At 50.6% G+C, this 20,766-nt stretch overlaps 1 protein-coding gene across 1 annotated transcript in view; it reads right to left on the reverse strand.

The window, feature by feature from the left end:
- The window catches only part of LOC137523130 (zinc finger protein 107-like), a 45,656-nt gene extending 26,630 nt beyond the window's left edge, over positions 1-19,026 (reverse strand). The window contains exon 1 of the mRNA XM_068243364.1: positions 19,020-19,026. The gene's annotated coding sequence lies outside the window, so the exon portion shown is untranslated. The remainder of the gene's footprint in view (positions 1-19,019) is intronic.
- Between the last annotated feature and the right edge of the window lie 1,740 nt (positions 19,027-20,766).

The raw sequence follows: 20,766 nt of genomic DNA on the forward strand, positions 1-20,766 counted from the left end.
CCAAAATAGTCAAAATTCACCTGTTGATTTTCAAAAGGAATATTTAAATTGCTGCCATTTTTACACTGGTATTAGCAGATCAGAGCAGTTTCTAGGCTAAATTTCACCCAGGGCGAGGGTGTAAAAATCGCCCCCCACCCCACCCCCATGGAGCCAGGCATAGGTGCCCGCAGTACAGGTTGAACAGGTTAGCTACGTAGGTGCCTCCAGTATAGGGTAGCCTGCATAGTTGCCCCCAGTGTAGGTTAGATAGGTAGGTGCCTGCTTTATAGGTTATCTACGTTGGTGCCTCCAGTATAGGGTAGCCCGTATAGTTGCCACCAGTGTGGGTTAGATAGGTAGGTGCCCCCAGTATAGTTTAGATAGGTAGGTGCCCGCAGTATAGGTTAGATAGGTAGGTTCCCGCAGTATAGGTTCGATAGGTAGGTTCCCCCAGTATGGGTTAGATCGGTAGGTTCCCCCAGTATAGGTTCAATAGGTAGGTTCCCCCAGTATAGGTTAGATAGGTAGGTCCCCCCAGTATGGGTTAGATAGGTAGGTTCCTGCAGTTTAGGATAGTTAGGTAGGTTCCCGCAGTATAGCTTGGCTAGGTAGGTTCCCGCAGTATAGGTTAGTTAGGTAGGTTCCCGCAGTATAGGTTAGTTAGGTAAGTTCCCGCAGTATAGGATAGTTAGGTAGGTTCCCACAGTATAGCTTGGCTAGGTAGGTTCTCGCAGTATAGGTTAGTTAGGTAGGTTCCCGCAGTATAGGTTAGTTAGGTAGGTTCCCGCAGTATAGGTTAGTTAGGTAGGTTCCCGCAGTATAGGATAGTTAGGTAGGTTCCTACAGTATAGCTTGGCTAGGTAGGTTCCCGCAGTATAGGTTAGTTAGGTAGGCTCCCGCAGTATAGGTTAGTTAGGTAGGTTCCCGCAGTATAGGTTAGTTAGGTAGGTTCCCGCAGTATAGGTTAGTTAGGTAGGTTCCCGCAGTATAGGTTAGTTAGGTAGGTAGGTTCCTGCAGTGTAGGATAAATAGGTAGGTTCCTGCAGTTTAGGTTAGTTAGGTAGGTTCCCACAGTTTAGGTTAGTTGGTATGGGCGGTATGAGTTGGGCGCAGGAGCGGGGGGAGCGAACATAATAGTAATAACTCACCTGCTTCCGCCGAACCCGCGCTGCTTCAATGTCCTTCCTTTCCCGGCATCTATCTCATTAGTCACAGTGCTTCCTGTGATGACATGCGGTATGTCATCACAGGGGGCGCTGTTACCAGGCGACGGACGCCGGGAGAGGAAAGATATTGAAACTGCGGGGAACGGATGAAGAAGGTGAGTTATAACTATTATGTCCGTTCCCCCGCTCCGGCGCCCCCCCTCCTGCCGCACAATAAAGCACCCCGGGCGATTGCACGTATCACACACCCATAGAAACGGGGCTGTAGCAGATGCCTCAAACCTGCTATAGTTGGTCATTGGGTGACTGGGGTTCAAATGTTGGAGAGGAGTGCAGCCACAGACAGCCAATCTGATTTGTTTAATTTCTATGGGAATATACAAATTATTGATGCCAAAGACCCCGAAGTTCACAAACTTGGTCATTGAGTGTTCGTGCATTAGGGTTAGAAAAAGTGGGCGGAGCCAAAACCGGTCAAATACATACACAGGCAGTTCCACGTCATTAGTGGGTGGAGACAAATGCAAATTTCACTGGGAAAATGTAAACTGCAGCCATACTTACACTGTTAATGGTAGGGTTCTCAAACTTTGCACAGTTGGTCACTGGGTGACTGGGTTAAATATTCAGAAAAGTGGGTGGAGCCTACAAAAGTGAATCAAACTTCACCTATTGCTTCTCAAGGGGAATATTTAATTGCTGCCATTCTTGCACTGTTAATGGCACAGGCCTCAAACCTGCTACAGTTGGTCATTGGGTGACTGGGGTTCAAATTCAGAAAAGGGGTGGAGCCACAAACAGCCAATCAGATTTTTTTCATTTCAATGCAAATTATTGTTTCCAAAGACCGCAAAGCTCACAAACTTGGTCATTGAGTAATTGTGTGTTAGGGTTAGAAAAAGTGGGCGGAGCCAACACTAGCCAAATACATACCCGGGCAACGCCGGGCAATCAGCTAGTAAATATATAATAATAATAATAATATGGTAGGACATTAGACTATGACTATGGTAGGATTAGAGTGTGAGCCCCTCTGAGGACAGTCAGTGACATGACTATGTACTCTGTAATGTGCTGCAGAAGATGTCAGTGCTATATAAATACATAATAATAATATGGTAGGACATTAGACTATGACTATGGTAGGATTAGAGTGTGAGCTCCTCTGAGGACAGTCAGTGACATGACTATGTACTCTGTACAGCGCTGCAGGAGATGTCAGTGCTATATAAATACATAATAATAATATGGTAGGACATTAGACTATGACTATAGTAGGATTAGATTGTGAGCTCCTCTGAGGACAGTCAGTGACATGACTATGTACTCTGTAAAGTGCTGCAGAAGAGGTCAGTGCTATATAAATATATAATAATAATATGGGAGGACATTAGGCTATGACTATGGTAGGATTAGATTGTGCGCTCCTCTGAGGACAGTCAGTGACATGACTATGTACTCTGTACAGCGCTGCAGGAGATGTCAGTGCTATATAAATACATAATAATAATATGGTAGGACATTAGACTATGACTATGGTAAGATTAGAGTGTGAGCTCCTCTGAGGACAGTCAGTGACATGGCTATGTACTCTGTAATGTGCTGCAGGAGATGTCAGTGCTATATAAAGACATAATAATAATATGGCAGACCATTAGACTATGGCTATGGTAGGGTGTGAGTGTGAGCTCATTTGAGGACAGTCAGTGACTATATAAAATACATAATAATAATAATAATAATATGGTAGGACATTAGACTATGACTATGGTAGGATTAGATTGTGAGCTCCTCTGAGGACAGTCAGTGACATGACTATGTACTCTAATGTGTTGCAGAGGATGTCAGTGCTGTATAAATACATATTTATAATAATAGTATGGTAGGACATTAGACTATGGTAGGAGTGTGAGCTCCTCTGAGGACAGTTAGTGACATGACTATGTACTCTGTAATGTGCTGCAGGAGATGTCAGTGCTATATAAATACATAATAATAATAATATGGTAGGACATTAGACTATGACTATGGTAGGATTAGAGTGTGAGCTCCTCTGAGGACAGTCAGTGACATGACTATGTACTCTGTAAAGTACTGCAGAAGATGTCAGTGCTATATAAGTACATAATAATAATATGGGAGGACATTAGACTATGGCTATGGTAGGATTAGAGTGTGAGGTCCTCTGAGGACAGTCAGTGACATGGCTATGTACTCTGTAAAGTACTGCAGAAGATGTCAGTGCTATATAAATACATAATAATAATATGGGAGGACATTAGACTATGACTATGGTAGGATTAGATTTTGAGCTCCTCTGAGGACAGTCAGTGACATGACTATGTACTCTGTAATGTGCTGCAGGAGATGCCAGTGCTATATAAATACATAATAATAATATGGTAGGACATTAGACTATGACTATGGTAGGATTAGATTTTGAGCTCCTCTGAGGACAGTCAGTGACATGACTATGTACTCTGTAATGTGCTGCAGAAGATGTCAGTGCTATATAAATACATAATAATAATATGGGAAGCCATTACACTATGACTATGGTAGGATTAGAGTGTGAGCTCCTCTGAGGACAGTCAGTGACATGGCTATGTACTCTGTAATGTGCTGCAGAAGATGTCAGTGCTATATAAATACACTAGCCGTCCCGCGTCGTAGCATACGCCGCATCTTCTATCTATCTAATAGAGTACGTGCCTCAACCTTGAAGCAAGAAGAATAAAGGTGGGTACACACATCAGATAAAAGTCTTTGGAAAAATGAAAGATCACAGACCAATTTTACCCCCTTCCATGTAGTATGAGAGCCACACCTACACAGTCTATTCTATTGAGCTGCACTCCCCATTAGATAGAAATCTTTGCAAGATGCTGTACACATTCAAAAGATCATTATCTGCAAAAGATCCGTTCCTGCAAAAGATCAGTACCTACAAAATACATTCATAGTCTATATTTCCATGCGGATTATTGTGGACATTTTTCCGCATAAGGGCATAAGCATCCGCATACAATGAACTTTCGATGCTGGTCGAAAACACAAATATTTCTGAAGATTTTCGTGAAAATTCGCCAAAAAACGAAAACAGGATTTTCGATGCGAAAATGACTTAGGCGAAAATTCGCAAGCAACACTGCTACATGCTACATTAGCACTATCCAGGAGCGCCACAGGGAGGATTCCCAATCAGGGATGCTCAAATTCGGCTTCGGGAGATATCCGGATTTTTGCTATCCGGATATCTCCCAGTAATGCTGTGCGGGCTGGGCGGGGGGGTCAAGCTTACCTCTCTGACGTCTTCTTCGGTCGTCCCTCAGCGCCTCCCACGATGCGGTCCAAGCGGCCGTCACCTGATTACAAACACTTCCTCCTTCCGGGTTGAAGGAGGAAGTGTTTGTAATCACGTGACGCGCATGGAGCGCATCGTGGGAGGCGCCGAGGGACGACCGAAGAAGACGTCAGAGAGGTAAGCTTAACCCCCCCGCCCAGCCCGCACAGCATTACTGGGAGATATCCGGATAGCAAAAATCCGGATATCTCCCGAAGCCGAATTTGAGCATCCCTATTCCCAATGCCCCCTTTTTATACAACCGGAGGGACCGCGGGAACCACAGCGGCACCCCGGAGGGGGAGGCTAGGTGCCGCAGGCGACCCCCCCCAAGCGTGGGCAGCTCCAGGGAGAGCCGTCTGCACCCACCTCCAAATATTAAAAACAGGCACTTACCTTAACGTCCATTGCGTTCTGCTACATGCGCATTCATTTTCTCATGGAAAGCATTTTGTGCAGTTTGTATCCTTTGGAGGCAGGTGGTGGATGGCTTGCTCCGGTGATGTGAGCCCTGGAGTGAGTTGTCTGCACCTGTCCTCCCCCCCCCCCTCTGGAGTGCTGTATGTGAGCCAGCCCTGAGCTCTAAAGCTCGGGGTGACCCATGCTTCACTCCTTTCTCATGTGGTGCCCCCAAGTTAATGCGCATGTAGCAGAACGCAATGGACGTTAAGGTAAGTGCCTGTTTTTAATATTGGGAGGTGGGTGTGGACGGCTCTCCCCGACGCTGGCCACGCTTGGGGGGGGGGGGGGGGGTCGCCTGCGCCTCCCCCTCCGGGATGTCGCTGTGGTTCCCAGGCAGTGAGAGAGCCTGGGACCCTGTGGTCCCCCCGGTTGTATAAAAGGGGGGCATTGGGAATCCTCCCCGTGGCGCTCCTGGATAGTGCTAATGTAGCATGTAGCAGTGTTGCTTGCGAATTTTCGCCTCGAAAATCCAGTTTTCGTTTTTTGGCGAATTTTCACGAAAATCTTCAGAAATATTTGCGTTTTCAACCAGCATTGAAAATTCATTGTATGCGGATGCTTATGCCCTTATGCGAAAAAATGTCCACAATAATCCGCATGGAAATTCAATCTATGCGGACGTTTATACGGAAAAATGCCCGCAATAATGCGCAAGAAACTTCTCTGAATGCGGGCGCTAATGCCCTTATGTGGAAAATGTCCGCAATCATACGCAAGTAATGAGAAAATGACTGGCCTTAGGCGAAAATTAACGTGAAAAAATTAGATGGAAAATTTGCCTGTCAAAACGAAATTAGGCGAAAATTCGGTAAAAATTTATCGAAACAAATTTTTGCATTTTCGCTCATCACTGGCATGTAGCACGGCGACTGCTTTGCAGTATTGGTTTTTTGACCCTGCATAGTTTGGCATGCAAAAGCAAATGCATATTTGCATGAGCATTGCCTCATGAATAGCCAATTAGGCCAGATTTGCAAAGCCAGACTTGCTAGGGTAGGCCTCTTTTCCACGGACAGTTGATAGGCAGTAACATGCCTCTCAAACTCTTACAACTGCTCACTACTGCCTGGTAACAGCTTGTTGCTGCCTGGTATCTGCTCACTGCTGCTTGGTAACTGCTTGCTGCTCCCTGGTAACTGCTTGCTGCTCCCTGGTAACTGCTTGCTGCTCCCTGGTAACTGCTTGCTGCTCCCTGGTAACTGCTTGCTGCTCCCTGGTAACTGCTTGCTGCTCCCTGGTAACTGCTTGCTGCTCCCTGGTAACTGCTTGCTGCTCCCTGGTAACTGCTTGCTGCTCCCTGGTAACTGCTTGCTGCTCCCTGGTAACTGCTTGCTGCTGCCTGGTAACTGCTTGCTGCTGCCTGGTAACTGCTTGCTGCGCACACAGCTCAACAGTCCGTGGAAAAGAAGCCTAAAACTTGGTGATTGAGCACGCATACATTTTCTCATGCAAAGTACTTCTTCTTGCTCGAAGGTTGAGGCACTTACTCTATTATATATATATAGATAATAATAATATGGTAGGACATTAGACTATGACTGAGTGTGAGCTCCTCTGAGGATAGTCAGTGACATGACTATGTACTCTGTAATGTGCTGCAGAAGATGTCAGTGCTATATACATACATAATAATAATATGGGAAGACATTACACTATGACTATGGTAGGATTAGAGTGTGAGCTCCTCTGAGGACAGTCAGTGACATGACTATGTACTCTGTAATGTGCTGCAGAAGATGTCAGTGCTATATACATACATAATAATAATATGGGAAGACATTACACTATGACTATGGTAGGATTAGAGTGTGAGCTCCTCTGAGGACAGTCAGTGACATGACTATGCACTCTGTAATGTGCTGCAGAAGATGTCAGTGCTATATAAATACATAATAATAATATGGTAGGACATTAGACTATGACTATGGTAGGATTAGAGTGTGAGCTCCTCTGAGGACAGTCAGTGACATGACTATGTACTCTGTACAGTGCTGCAGAAGATGTCAGTGCTATATAAATACATAATAATAATAATATGGTAGGACATTAGACTATGACTATGGTAGGATTAGAGTGTGAGCTCCTCTGAGGACAGTCAGTGACATGACTATGCACTCTGTAATGTGCTGCAGAAGATGTCAGTGCTATATAAATACATAATAATAATATGGTAGGACATTAGAATATGACTATGGTAGGATTAGAGTGTGAGCTCCTCTGAGGACAGTCAGTGACATGACTATGTACTATGTAATGTGCTGCAGGAGATGTCAGTGCTATATCAATACATAATATGGTAGGACATTACACTATGACTATGGTAGGATTAGAGTGTGAGCTCCTCTGGGGACAGTCAGTGACATGATTATGTGCTCTGTAATGTGCTGCAGAATATGTCACTGCTATATAAATACATAATAATAATATGGTAGGACATTACACTATGACTATGGTAGGATTAGATTGTGAGCTCCTCTGAGGACAGTCAGTGGCATGACTATGTACTCTGTAATGTGCTGCAGGAGATGTCAGTGCTATATAAATACATAATAATATGGTAGGACATTAGACTATGACTATGGTAGGATTAGCTTGTGAGCTCCTCTGAGGACAGTTTGTGACATGACTATGTACTCTGTAATGTGCTGCAGAGGATGTCAGTGCTATATAAATACATAATAATAATATGGTAGGACATTAGACTATGACTATGGTAGGATTAGAGTGTGAGCTCCTCTGAGGACAGCCAGTGACATGACTATGTACTATGCAATGTGCTGCCGAGGATGTCAGTGCTATATAAATACATAATAATAATATGGTAGGACATTAGACTATGACTATGGTAGGATTAGAGTGTGAGCTCCTCTGAGGACAGTCAGTGACATGACTATGTACTCTGTAATGTGCTGCAGAAGATGTCAGTGCTATATAAATACATAACAATAATATGGTAGGACATTACACTATGACTATGGTAGGATTAGAGTGTGAGCTCCTCTGAGGACAGTCAGTGACATGACTATGTACTCTGTAATGTGCTGCAGAACATGTCAGTGTTATATAAATACATAATAATAATATGCTAGGACATTACACTATGACTATGGTAGGGATTAGAGTGTGAGCTCCTCTGGGGACAGTCAGTGACATGACTATGTACTCTGTAATGTGCTGCAGGAGATGTCAGTGCTATATAAATACATAATAATAATAATATGGTAGGACATTAGGCTATGACTATGGTAGGATTAGAATGTGAGCTCCTCTGAGGACAGTCAGTGACATGACTATGCACTCTGTAATGTGCTGCAGAAGATGTCAGTGCTATATAAATACATAATAATAATATGGTAGGACATTAGACTATGACTATGGTAGGATTAGAGTGTGAGCTCCTCTGAGGACAGTCAGTGACATGACTATGTACTCTGTACAGTGCTGCAGGAGAGGTCAGTGCTATATAAATACATAATAATAATAATAATATGGTAGGACATTACACTATGACTATGGTAGGATTAGAGTGTGAGCTCCTCTGAGGACAGTCAGTGACATGACTATGTACTCTGTAATGTGCTGCAGGAGATGTCAGTGCTATATAAATACATAATAATAATATGGTAGGACATATAGACTGTGACTATGGTAGGATTAGATTGTGAGGTCCTCTGAGGACAGTCAGTGACATGACTATGTACTCTGTAATGTGCTGCAGGAGAGGTCAGTGCTATATAAATACATAATAATAATATGGTAGGACATTAGACTATGAATATGGTAGGATTAGACTGTGAGCTCCTCTGAGGACAGTCAGTGACATGACTATGTACTCTGTAATGTGCTGCAGAAGATGTCAGTGCTATATAAATACATAATAATAATATAGTAGGACATTAGACTATGACTATGGTAGGATTAGAGTGTGAGCTCCTCTGAGGACAGTCAGTGACATGGCTATGTACTCTGTAGTGTGCTGCAGGAGATGTCAGTGCTATATAAATACATAATAATAATAATAATAATATGGTAGGACATTAGACAATGACTATGGTAGGATTAGACTGTGAGCTCCTCTGAGGACAGTCAGTGACATGACTATGTACTCTGTAATGTGCTGCAGAAGATGTCAGTGCTACACATAATAATATGAATATGTGTTACAAAGCAGAAACGTGAACAGGTCCAGGTTTGCAACACAAACTGTGAATTAGCCCTTAAAGTAAACCAGAGATCGAAAAGTGGCAAAAATCGATACTTACCCGGGGATTCCTCCAGCCCCATGAACACGTCTGAGTCCTTCGCCGTCCTCCCGTGGTACGCCGTTCAGCCCCTATAACTGTTTCAGTAGCGTCAGGCCGGGTGTACTGCGCATGCATGGGAGGTCAGCACATGTGCAGAAGACCCAGACTGAGCCTGTTACTGCGACTGATCGCGGCTGAACGGCAGACCGCGGGAGGACAGCGAGGGACTCGATTTTTGCTATGTTTAGATCTCTGATACATCTCTACTTTTATTGTTAAAAATGAAAGAGCTGTTAGCTACCCCTCCACTCTACCAGCCGTAGTATCAATGGAAACCAAAGCCTGGTTCACGCTGGCGTTAACACCATCCCGCCAAGCAGAACTAAACAGACCGGATCTTAACGGAGGTGAGCGGATCCTGTGATAATCAATAGGATCTGCTCACATTGCTCGGTTAGAATGAATCCATTTGGCGGACTGCAAGTTTGGGGTTTGGAGCAGTTTTTCTGCATCGATGGACACGCCGCATTGACCGCACTCGGAAAGGAGGGTCATGGATGTAATCTAATGCACTGATCTGTCCCACGGACTCCCATACCTGCTCCCCCCCTCCCCCCGGGTAACATCTCAGGGCCCTGGCTGTACAGGCAGACACGTCGCTAGCCTGCATTATGTTGTGTTCTTATGCATGGAGTGGGGGGACACAGAGCACCATGGGACTGCCGCCCCCCAGCAGGAGGGGGGAGGTGTCATGGAGCAGCATGGGACTGGCGCCCCCCCAGCAGGAGGGGGAGGGGTCATGGAGCAGCATGGGACTGGCGCCACACAGCAGGAGGGGGAGGGGTCACGGAGCAGCATGGGACTGGCGCCCCCCAGCAGGACGGGGAGGGGTCATGGAGCAGCATGGGACTGGCGCCACACAGCAGGAGGGGGAGGGGTCATGGAGCAGCATGGGACTGGCGCCCCCCAGCAGGAGGGGGGAGGGGTCACGGAGCAGCATGGGACTGGTGCCCCCCAGCAGGAGGGGGAGGGGTCACGGAGCAGCATGGGACTGGCGCCACACAGCAGGAGGGGGAGGGGTCACGGAGCAGCATGGGACTGGCGCCCCCCAGCAGGAGGGGGAGGGGTCATGGAGCAGCATGGGACTGGCGCCACACGGCAGGAGGGGTCACGGAGCAGCATGGGACTGGCGCCACACAGCAGGAGGGGGAGGGGTCACGGAGCAGCATGGGACTGGCGCCACACAGCAGGAGGGGGAGGGGTCACGGAGCAGCATGGGACTGGCACCACACAGCAGGAGGGGTGAGGAGAGCAAGGCTCTCAGCTGTCACAATCTGCCACATATCGCTGCCCGATTGGGCGGGACTGGTCTACATGAGGCTTAAAGGACAACTGAAGTGGGAAGAATATGGAGGCTGTCATATTTATTTCCTGTTGCCTGGCAGTCCTGCTGATCTTTCTAGCTGCAGTAGTGTCTGAAACAAGCACGTAGCTAATTTTTTCAGAAACATCTGTCTGATCTGCATGCTTGTTCAGGTGCTGTGGCTAAAAGTATTAGTGGCAGAGGCTCAGTATGGCAGCCAGGCGATCTGTATTGTTTTAAGGACACCCGAGGCAAGCAGTTACAGTAGAATGTGTGCACGTTTGACCCGGACATACTAGCGCATGCGCAGCCTTGTGACCGTGTGACTGCAGTGCACATTAATGAGCGCAGTCACAAGGCTCCAGAGCTGACAGAGCGCGCATGCGCAACATTGTGTGTCCGGGTCAAAGAGCGGCAACTACAGTAACAGAATTGGGTCATTTTACTGCACAGTAAGACATATAGTGTACATTCTTCTGTAACCACTCACCTCGGGTATCCTTTAAAAGGAAATAAATATGTCAGCCTTCATAGGCCTCTCAGTTCAGGTGTGCTTTAAAGGGGTTCTCTGGGAGTACATTTGAAATCGGCGCCGGTAGACTTGGGCGCAGGATACAGCCGGTATATGGCTGATCCTGCTGCTGCACAAGTCCCAGAGACATATATGGGAGATCAGTGCCGGGAGACTTGGGCGCAGGATACAGCCGGTATATGGCTGATCCTGCTGCTGCACAAGTCCCAGAGGCATATATGGGAGATCGGTGCTGGGAGACTTGGGCGCAGGATACAGCCGGTATATGGCTGGTCCTGCTGCTGCACAAGTCCCAGAGACATATATGGGAGATCGGTGCCGGTAGACTTGGGCGCAGGATACAGCCGGTATATGGCCTCTGGGACTTGTGCAGCAGCAGGATCAGCCATATACCGGCTGTATCCTGCGCCCAAGTCTCCCGGCACTGATCTCCCATATATGCCTCTGGGACTTGTGCAGCAGCAGGATCAGCCATATACCGGCTGTATCCTGCGCCCAAGTCTCCCGGCACTGATCTCCCATATATGCCTCTGAGACTTGTGCAGCAGCAGGATCAGCCATATACCGGCTGTATCCTGCGCCCAAGTCTCCCGGCACTGATCTCCCATATATGCCTCTGGGACTTGTGCAGCAGCAGGATCAGCCATATACCGGCTGTATCCTGCACCCAAGTCTCCCGGCACTGATCTCCCATATATGCTTCTGGGACTTGTACAGCAGCAGGATCAGCCATATACCGGCTGTACCCTGCTCCCAAGTCTACCGGCACTGATCTCCCATATATGCCTCTGGGACTTGTACAGCAGCAGGATCAGCCATACACCGGCTGTATCCTGCGCCCAAGTCTCCCGGCTGATCCTGCTGCTGCACAAGTCCCAGAGGCATATATGGGAGATCAGTGCCGGGAGACTTGGGCGCAGGATACAGCCGGTATATGGCTGATCCTGCTGCTGCACAAGTCCCAGAGGCATATATGGGAGATCAGTGCCGGGAGACTTGGGCGCAGGATACAGCCGGTATATGGCTGACCCTGCTGCTGCACAAGTCCCAGAGGCATATATGGGAGATCAGTGCCGGGAGACTTGGGCGCAGGGTACAGCCGGTATATAACTGACCCTGCTGCTGCACAAGTCCCAGAGGCATATATGGGAGATCAGTGCCGGGAGACTTGGGCGCAGGATACAGCCGGTATATGGCTGATCCTGCTGCTGCACAAGTCCCAGAGGCATATATGGGAGATCAGTGCCGGGAGACTTGGGCGCAGGGTACAGCCGGTATATGGCTGATCCTGCTGCTGCACAAGTCCCAGAGGAATATATGGGAGATCAGTGCCGGGAGACTTGGGCGCAGGATACAGCCGGTATATGTCTGATCCTGCTGCTGCACAAGTCCCAGAGGCATATATGGGAGATCAGTGCCGGTAGACTTGGGCGCAGGATACAGCCGGTATATGGCTGATCCTGCTGCTGCACAAGTCCCGGAGGCATGTATGGGAGATCAGTGCCGGGAGACTTGGGCGCAGGGTACAGCCGGTATATGGCTGACCCTGCTGCTGCACAAGTCCCAGAGGCATATATGGGAGATCGGTGCTGGGAGACTTGGGCACAGGATACAGCCGGTATATGGCTGATCCTGCTGCTGCACAAGTCCCAGAGGCATATATGGGAGATCAGTGCCGGGAGACTTGGGCGCAGGATACAGCCGGTATATGGCTGCTTCTGCTGCTGCACAAGTCCCAGAGGCATATATGGGAGATCAGTGCCGGGAGACTTGGGTGCAGGATACAGCCGGTATATGGCTGATCCTGCTGCTGCACAAGTCCCAGAGGCATATATGGGAGATCAGTGCCGGCAGACTTGGGCGCAGGATACAGCCGGTATATGGCTGATCCTGCTGCTGCACAAGTCCCAGAGGCACATATGGGAGATCAGTGCTGGGAGACTTGGGCGCAGGATACAGCCGGTATATGGCTGATCCTGCTGCTGCACAAATCCCAGAGGCATATATGGGAGATCAGTGCCAGGAGACTTGGGCGCAGGATACAGCCGGTATATGGCTGATCCTGCTGCTGCAGAAGTCCCAGAGGCATATATGGGAGATCAGTGCCGGCAGACTTGGGCGCAGGATACAGCCGGTATATGGCTGATCCTGCTGCTGCACAAGTCCCAGAGGCATGTATGGGAGATCAGTGTCGGGGGGCTTGGGCGCAGGATACAGCTGGTATATGGCTGATCCTGCTGCTGCACAAGTCCCAGAGGCATATATGGGAGATCGGGGCCGGGAGACTTGGGCACAGGATACAACCAGTATATGGCTGATCCTGCTGCTGCACAAGTCCCAGAGGCATATATGGGAGATCAGTGCTGGAGACTTGGGCGCAGGATACAGCCGGTGTATGGCTGATCCTGCTGCTGCACAAGTCCCAGAGGCATATATGGGAGATCAGTGCCGGGAGACTTGGGCGCAGGATACAGCTGTTATATGGCTGATCCTGCTGCTGCACAAGTCCCAGAGCCATATATGGGAGATCAGTGCCGGGAGACTTGGGCGCAGGATACAGCTGTTATATGGCTGATCCTGCTGCTGCACAAGTCCCAGAGGCATATATGGGAGATTGGTGCCGGGAGACTTGGGCACAGGATACAGCTGGTATATGGCTGATCCTGCTGCTGCACAAGTCCCAGAGGCATATATGGGAGATCAGTGCCGGGAGACTTGGGCGCAGGATACAGCTGTTATATGGCTGATCCTGCTGCTGCACAAGTCCCAGAGGCATATATGGGAGATCAGTGCCGGGAGACTTGGGCGCAGGATACAGCCGGTATATGGCTGATCCTGCTGCTGCACAAGTACCAGAGGCATATATGGGAGATCAGTGCCGGGAGACTTGGGCGCAGGATACAGCCGGTATATGGCTGATCCTGCTGCTGCACAAGTCCCAGAGCCATATATGGGAGATCAGTGCCGGGAGACTTGGGCGCAGGATACAGCCGGTAAATGGCTGATCCTGCTGCTGTACAAGTCCCAGAGCCATATATGGGAGATCAGTGCCGGGAGACTTGGGCGCAGGATACAGCCGGTATATGGCTGATCCTGCTTCTGCACAAGTCCCAGAGGCATATATGGGAGATCAGTGCCGGGAGACTTGGGCGCAGGATACAGCGGTATATGGCTGATCCTGCTGCTGCACAAGTCCCAGAGGCATATATGGGAGATCAGTGCCGGGAGACTTGGGCGCAGGATACAGCCGGTATATGGCTGATCCTGCTGCTGCACAAGTCCCAGAGGCATATATGGGAGATCAGTGCCGGGAGACTTGGGCGCAGGATACAGCCGGTATATGGCTGATCCTGCTGCTGCACAAGTCCCAGAGGCATATATGGGAGATCAGTGCCGGGAGACTTGGGCGCAGGATACAGCCGGTATATGGCTGATCCTGCTGCTGCACAAGTCCCAGAGGCATATATGGGAGATCAGTGCCGGGAGACTTGGGCGCAGGATACAGCCGGTATATGGCTGATCCTGCTGCTGCACAAGTCCCAGAGGCATATATGGGAGATCAGTGCCGGGAGACTTGGGCGCAGGATACAGCCGGTATATGGCTGATCCTGCTGCTGCACAAGTCCCAGAGGCATATATGGGAGATCAGTGCCGGGAGACTTGGACGCAGGATACAGCCGGTATATGGCTGATCCTGCTGCTGCACAAGTCCCAGAGGCATATATGGGAGATCAGTGCCGGTAGACTTGGGCGCAGGATACAGCCGGTATATGGCTGATCCTGCTGCTGCACAAGTCCCGGAGGCATGTATGGGAGATCAGTGCCGGGAGACTTGGGCGCAGGGTACAGCCGGTATATGGCTGACCCTGCTGCTGCACAAGTCCCAGAGGCATATATGGGAGATCGGTGCTGGGAGACTTGGGCGCAGGATACAGCCGGTATATGGCTGATCCTGCTGCTGCACAAGTCCCAGAGGCATATATGGGAGATCAGTGCCGGGAGACTTGGGCGCAGGATACAGCCGGTATATGGCTGCTTCTGCTGCTGCACAAGTCCCAGAGGCATATATGGGAGATCGGTGCCGGGAGACTTGGGCGCAGGATACAGCCAGTATATGGCTGATCCTGCTGCTGCACAAGTCCCAGAGGCACATATGGGAGATCAGTGCTGGGAGACTTGGGCGCAGGATACAGCCGGTATATGGCTGATCCTGCTGCTGCACAAGTCCCAGAGGCATATATGGGAGATCAGTGCCAGGAGACTTGGGCGCAGGATACAGCCGGTATATGGCTGATCCTGCTGCTGCAGAAGTCCCAGAGGCATATATGGGAGATCAGTGCCGGCAGACTTGGGCGCAGGATACAGCCGGTATATGGCTGATCCTGCTGCTGCACAAGTCCCAGAGGCATGTATGGGAGATCAGTGTCGGGGGGCTTGGGGGCAGGATACAGCTGGTATATGGCTGATCCTGCTGCTGCACAAGTCCCAGAGGCATATATGGGAGATCGGGGCCGGGAGACTTGGGCACAGGATACAACCAGTATATGGCTGATCCTGCTGCTGCACAAGTCCCAGAGGCATATATGGGAGATCAGTGCTGGAGACTTGGGCGCAGGATACAGCCGGTGTATGGCTGATCCTGCTGCTGCACAAGTCCCAGAGGCATATATGGGAGATCAGTGCCGGGAGACTTGGGCGCAGGATACAGCTGTTATATGGCTGATCCTGCTGCTGCACAAGTCCCAGAGCCATATATGGGAGATCAGTGCCGGGAGACTTGGGCGCAGGATACAGCTGTTATATGGCTGATCCTGCTGCTGCACAAGTCCCAGAGGCATATATGGGAGATTGGTGCCGGGAGACTTGGGCACAGGATACAGCTGGTATATGGCTGATCGAGCTGCTGCACAAGTCCCAGAGGCATATATGGGAGATCAGTGCCGGGAGACTTGGGCGCAGGATACAGCCGGTATATGGCTGATCCTGCTGCTGCACAAGTCCCAGAGGCATATATGGGAGATCCGTGCCGGGAGACTTGGGCGCAGGATACAGCTGTTATATGGCTGATCCTGCTGCTGCACAAGTCCCAGAGGCATATATGGGAGATCAGTGCCGGGAGACTTGGGCGCAGGATACAGCCGGTATATGGCTGATCCTGCTGCTGCACAAGTCCCAGAGGCATATATGGGAGATCAGTGCCGGGAGACTTGGGCGCAGGATACAGCCGGTATATGGCTGATCCTGCTGCTGCACAAGTCCCAGAGCCATATATGGGAGATCAGTGCCGGGAGACTTGGGCGCAGGATACAGCCGGTATATGGCTGATCCTGCTGCTGCACAAGTCCCAGAGCCATATATGGGAGATCAGTGCCGGGAGACTTGGGCGCAGGATACAGCCGGTAAATGGCTGATCCTGCTGCTGCACAAGTCCCAGAGGCATATATGGGAGATCAGTGCCGGGAGACTTGGGCGCAGGATACAGCCGGTATATGGCTGATCCTGCTTCTGCACAAGTCCCAGAGGCATATATGGGAGATCAGTGCCGGGAGACTTGGGCGCAGGATACAGCGGTATATGGCTGATCCTGCTGCTGCACAAGTCCCAGAGGCATATATGGGAGATCAGTGCCGGGAGACTTGGGCGCAGGATACAGCCGGTATATGGCTGATCCTGCTGCTGCACAAGTCCCAGAGGCATATATGGGAGATCAGTGCCGGGAGACTTGGGCGCAGGATACAGCCGGTATATGGCTGCTTCTGCTGCTGCACAAGTCCCAGAGGCATATATGGGAGATCGGTGCCGGGAGACTTGGGTGCAGGATACAGCCGGTATATGGCTGATCCTGCTTCTGCACAAGTCCCAGAGGCATATATGGGAGATCAGTGCCGGGAGACTTGGGCGCAGGATACAGCGGTATATGGCTGATCCTGCTGCTGCACAAGTCCCAGAGGCATATATGGGAGATCAGTGCCGGGAGACTTGGGCGCAGGATACAGCCGGTATATGGCTGATCCTGCTGCTGCACAAGTCCCAGAGGCATATATGGGAGATCGGTGCCGGGAGACTTGGGCGCAGGATACAGCCGGTATATGGCTGCTTCTGCTGCTGCACAAGTCCCAGAGGCATATATGGGAGATCGGTGCCGGGAGACTTGGGTGCAGGATACAGCCGGTATATGGCTGATCCTGCTGCTGCACAAGTCCCAGAGCCATATATGGGAGATCAGTGCCGGGAGACTTGGGCGCAGGATACAGCCGGTATATGGCTGATCCTGCTGCTGCACAAGTCCCAGAGGCACATATGGGAGATCAGTGCTGGGAGACTTGGGCGCAGGATACAGCCGGTATATGGCTGATCCTGCTGCTGCACAAGTCCCAGAGGCATATATGGGAGATCAGTGCCAGGAGACTTGGGCGCAGGATACAGCCGGTATATGGCTGATCCTGCTGCTGCACAAGTCCCAGAGGCATATATGGGAGATCAGTGCCGGCAGACTTGGGCGCAGGATACAGCCGGTATATGGCTGATCCTGCTGCTGCACAAGTCCCAGAGGCATGTATGGGAGATCAGTGTCGGGGGGCTTGGGCGCAGGATACAGCTGGTATATGGCTGATCCTGCTGCTGCACAAGTCCCAGAGGCATATATGGGAGATCGGGGCCGGGAGACTTGGGCACAGGATACAACCAGTATATGGCTGATCCTGCTGCTGCACAAGTCCCAGAGGCATATATGGGAGATCAGTGCTGGAGACTTGGGCGCAGGATACAGCCGGTGTATGGCTGATCCTGCTGCTGCACAAGTCCCAGAGGCATATATGGGAGATCAGTGCCGGGAGACTTGGGCGCAGGATACAGCTGTTATATGGCTGATCCTGCTGCTGCACAAGTCCCAGAGCCATATATGGGAGATCAGTGCCGGGAGACTTGGGCGCAGGATACAGCTGTTATATGGCTGATCCTGCTGCTGCACAAGTCCCAGAGGCATATATGGGAGATTGGTGCCGGGAGACTTGGGCACAGGATACAGCTGGTATATGGCTGATCCTGCTGCTGCACAAGTCCCAGAGGCATATATGGGAGATCAGTGCCGGGAGACTTGGGCGCAGGATACAGCCGGTATATGGCTGATCCTGCTGCTGCACAAGTCCCAGAGGCATATATGGGAGATCAGTGCCGGGAGACTTGGGCGCAGGATACAGCTGTTATATGGCTGATCCTGCTGCTGCACAAGTCCCAGAGGCATATATGGGAGATCAGTGCCGGGAGACTTGGGCGCAGGATACAGCCGGTATATGGCTGATCCTGCTGCTGCACAAGTCCCAGAGGCATATATGGGAGATCAGTGCCGGGAGACTTGGGTGCAGGGTACAGCCGGTATATGGCTGATCCTGCTGCTGCACAAGTCCCAGAGCCATATATGGGAGATCAGTGCTGAGAGACTTGGGCACAGGATACAGCTGTTATATGGCTGATCCTGCTGCTGCACAAGTCCCAGAGCCATATATGGGAGATCAGTGCTGAGAGACTTGGGCACAGGATACAGCTGTTATATGGCTGATCCTGCTGCTGCACAAGTCCGGGCCGATATAATTACTATTCCCCCTCCAGGCTGATATGGATAGTGGGGGAATTAAATAATTTGGCTTCCAGCGATTGCTGGAGGCCGAATTATTGTGTTTTTAAGCAACTTTGGCTCCGTCTTCTGACAGCGCCGACGCTACTCACTGAGCGCCGCAATAGGAATATGGAGGCGCCGGCTGCACCCAAATCTTGCAGCGCTGAAAAGCACTGCTCCGTTGCCCATGTCCCAGACAGCTCTCCCAGCAGCAGCAGCATGTGACTCCAGCAGCCTCTGCTCCCTCCTGCCCACATACACCCCATAATAATCACACCACAGCAGCTGCACCCCCACCCCCTCAATACTCACCTCAGCTGCAAGCCTCCCCCAACCTCAGCAGCACTACAGAGTCCAGCCAGCTCTCCCAGCAGCCTCTGCCACCTCCTGCCCACATATATCCCATAATAATCACACCAGAGCAGCTGCACCCCCCCAATACTCACCTCAGCTGCAAGCCTCCCCCAACCTCAGCAGCACTACAGAGCCCAGCCAGCTCTCCCAGCAGCAGCAGCATGTGACTCCAGCAGCTTCTGCTCCCTCCTGCCCACATACACCCCATAATAATCACCACAGCAGCTGCACCCCCCCCAATACTCACCTCAGCTGCACGCCTCCCCCAACCTCAGCAGCACAGTGCTACAGAGCCCAGGCAGCTCTCCCATCAGCCTCTGCCACCTCCTGCCCACATATATCCCATAATAATCACACCAGAGCAGCTGCACCCCCCCAATACTCACCTCAGCTGCAAGACTCCCCCAACCTCAGCAGCACTACAGCAAGCTCATGGGGAACCAGAACTCCCAGCAGCAGCAGCATGTGACTCCAACAGCCTGAGCTCTGCAACAGGAAGTGAGGGATCCCACATCCTGCCTGCACAGTATGCTGGGAGAACTACATTACCCAGCATGCAACAGCACAGCCTGCAGAGAGAACTACATTACCCAGCATGCCACAGCACAGCCTGCAGGGAGAACTACATTACCCAGCATGCCACAGGCTCTGCAACAGGGAGTGATGGATCCCACATGCTGCAGAGCCTGCAAAGAGAACTACATTACCCAGCATGCAACAGCACAACCTGCAGAGAGAACTACATTACCCAGCATGCCACAGCACAGCCTGCAGGGAGAACTACATTACCCAGCCTGCCACAGCACAGCCTGCATGGGGAACTACATTACCCAGCCTGCCACAGCACAGCCTGCATGGGGAACTACATTACCCAGCCTGCCACAGCACAGCCTGCATGGGGAACTACATTACCCAGCCTGCCACAGCACAGCCTGCATGGGGAACTACATTACCCAGCATGCCACAGCACATCCTGCAAAGAGAACTACATTACCCAGCATGCCACAGCACATCCTGCAAAGAGAACTACATTACCCAGCATGCCACAGCACAGCCTGCAGGGAGAACTACAGTACCCAGCATGCAACAGCACAGCCTGCAGAGAGAACTACATTACCCAGCATGCCACAGCACATCCTGCAGGGAGAACTACAATACCCAGCATGCCACAGCACATCCTGCAGGGAGAACTACAATACCCAGCATGCCACAGCACATACTGCAGGGAGAACTACAATACCCAGCATGCAACAGGCTCTGCCACAGGAAGTGAAGGATCCCACATGCTGCACAATATGCTGGGAGAACTACATTACCCAGCATGCCACAGCACATACTGCAGGGAGAACTACAATACCCAGCATGCCACAGCACATACTGCAGGGAGAACTACATTACCCAGCATGCCACAGCACATACTGCAGGGAGAACTACAATACCCAGCATGCCACAGCACATACTGCAGGGAGAACTACATTACCCAGCATGCCACAGCACATACTGCAGGGAGAACTACATTACCCAGCATGCCACAGCACATACTGCAGGGAGAACTACATTGCCCAGCATGCCACAGCACATACTGCAGGGAGAACTACATTACCCAGCATGCCACAGCACATACTGCAGGGAGAACTACATTACCCAGCATGCCACAGCACATACTGCAGGGAGAACTACATTGCCCAGCATGCCACAGCACATA

Source organism: Hyperolius riggenbachi, chromosome 6, assembly GCF_040937935.1.
Source record: "Hyperolius riggenbachi isolate aHypRig1 chromosome 6, aHypRig1.pri, whole genome shotgun sequence".
Lineage (NCBI taxonomy): Eukaryota > Metazoa > Chordata > Amphibia > Anura > Hyperoliidae > Hyperolius > Hyperolius riggenbachi.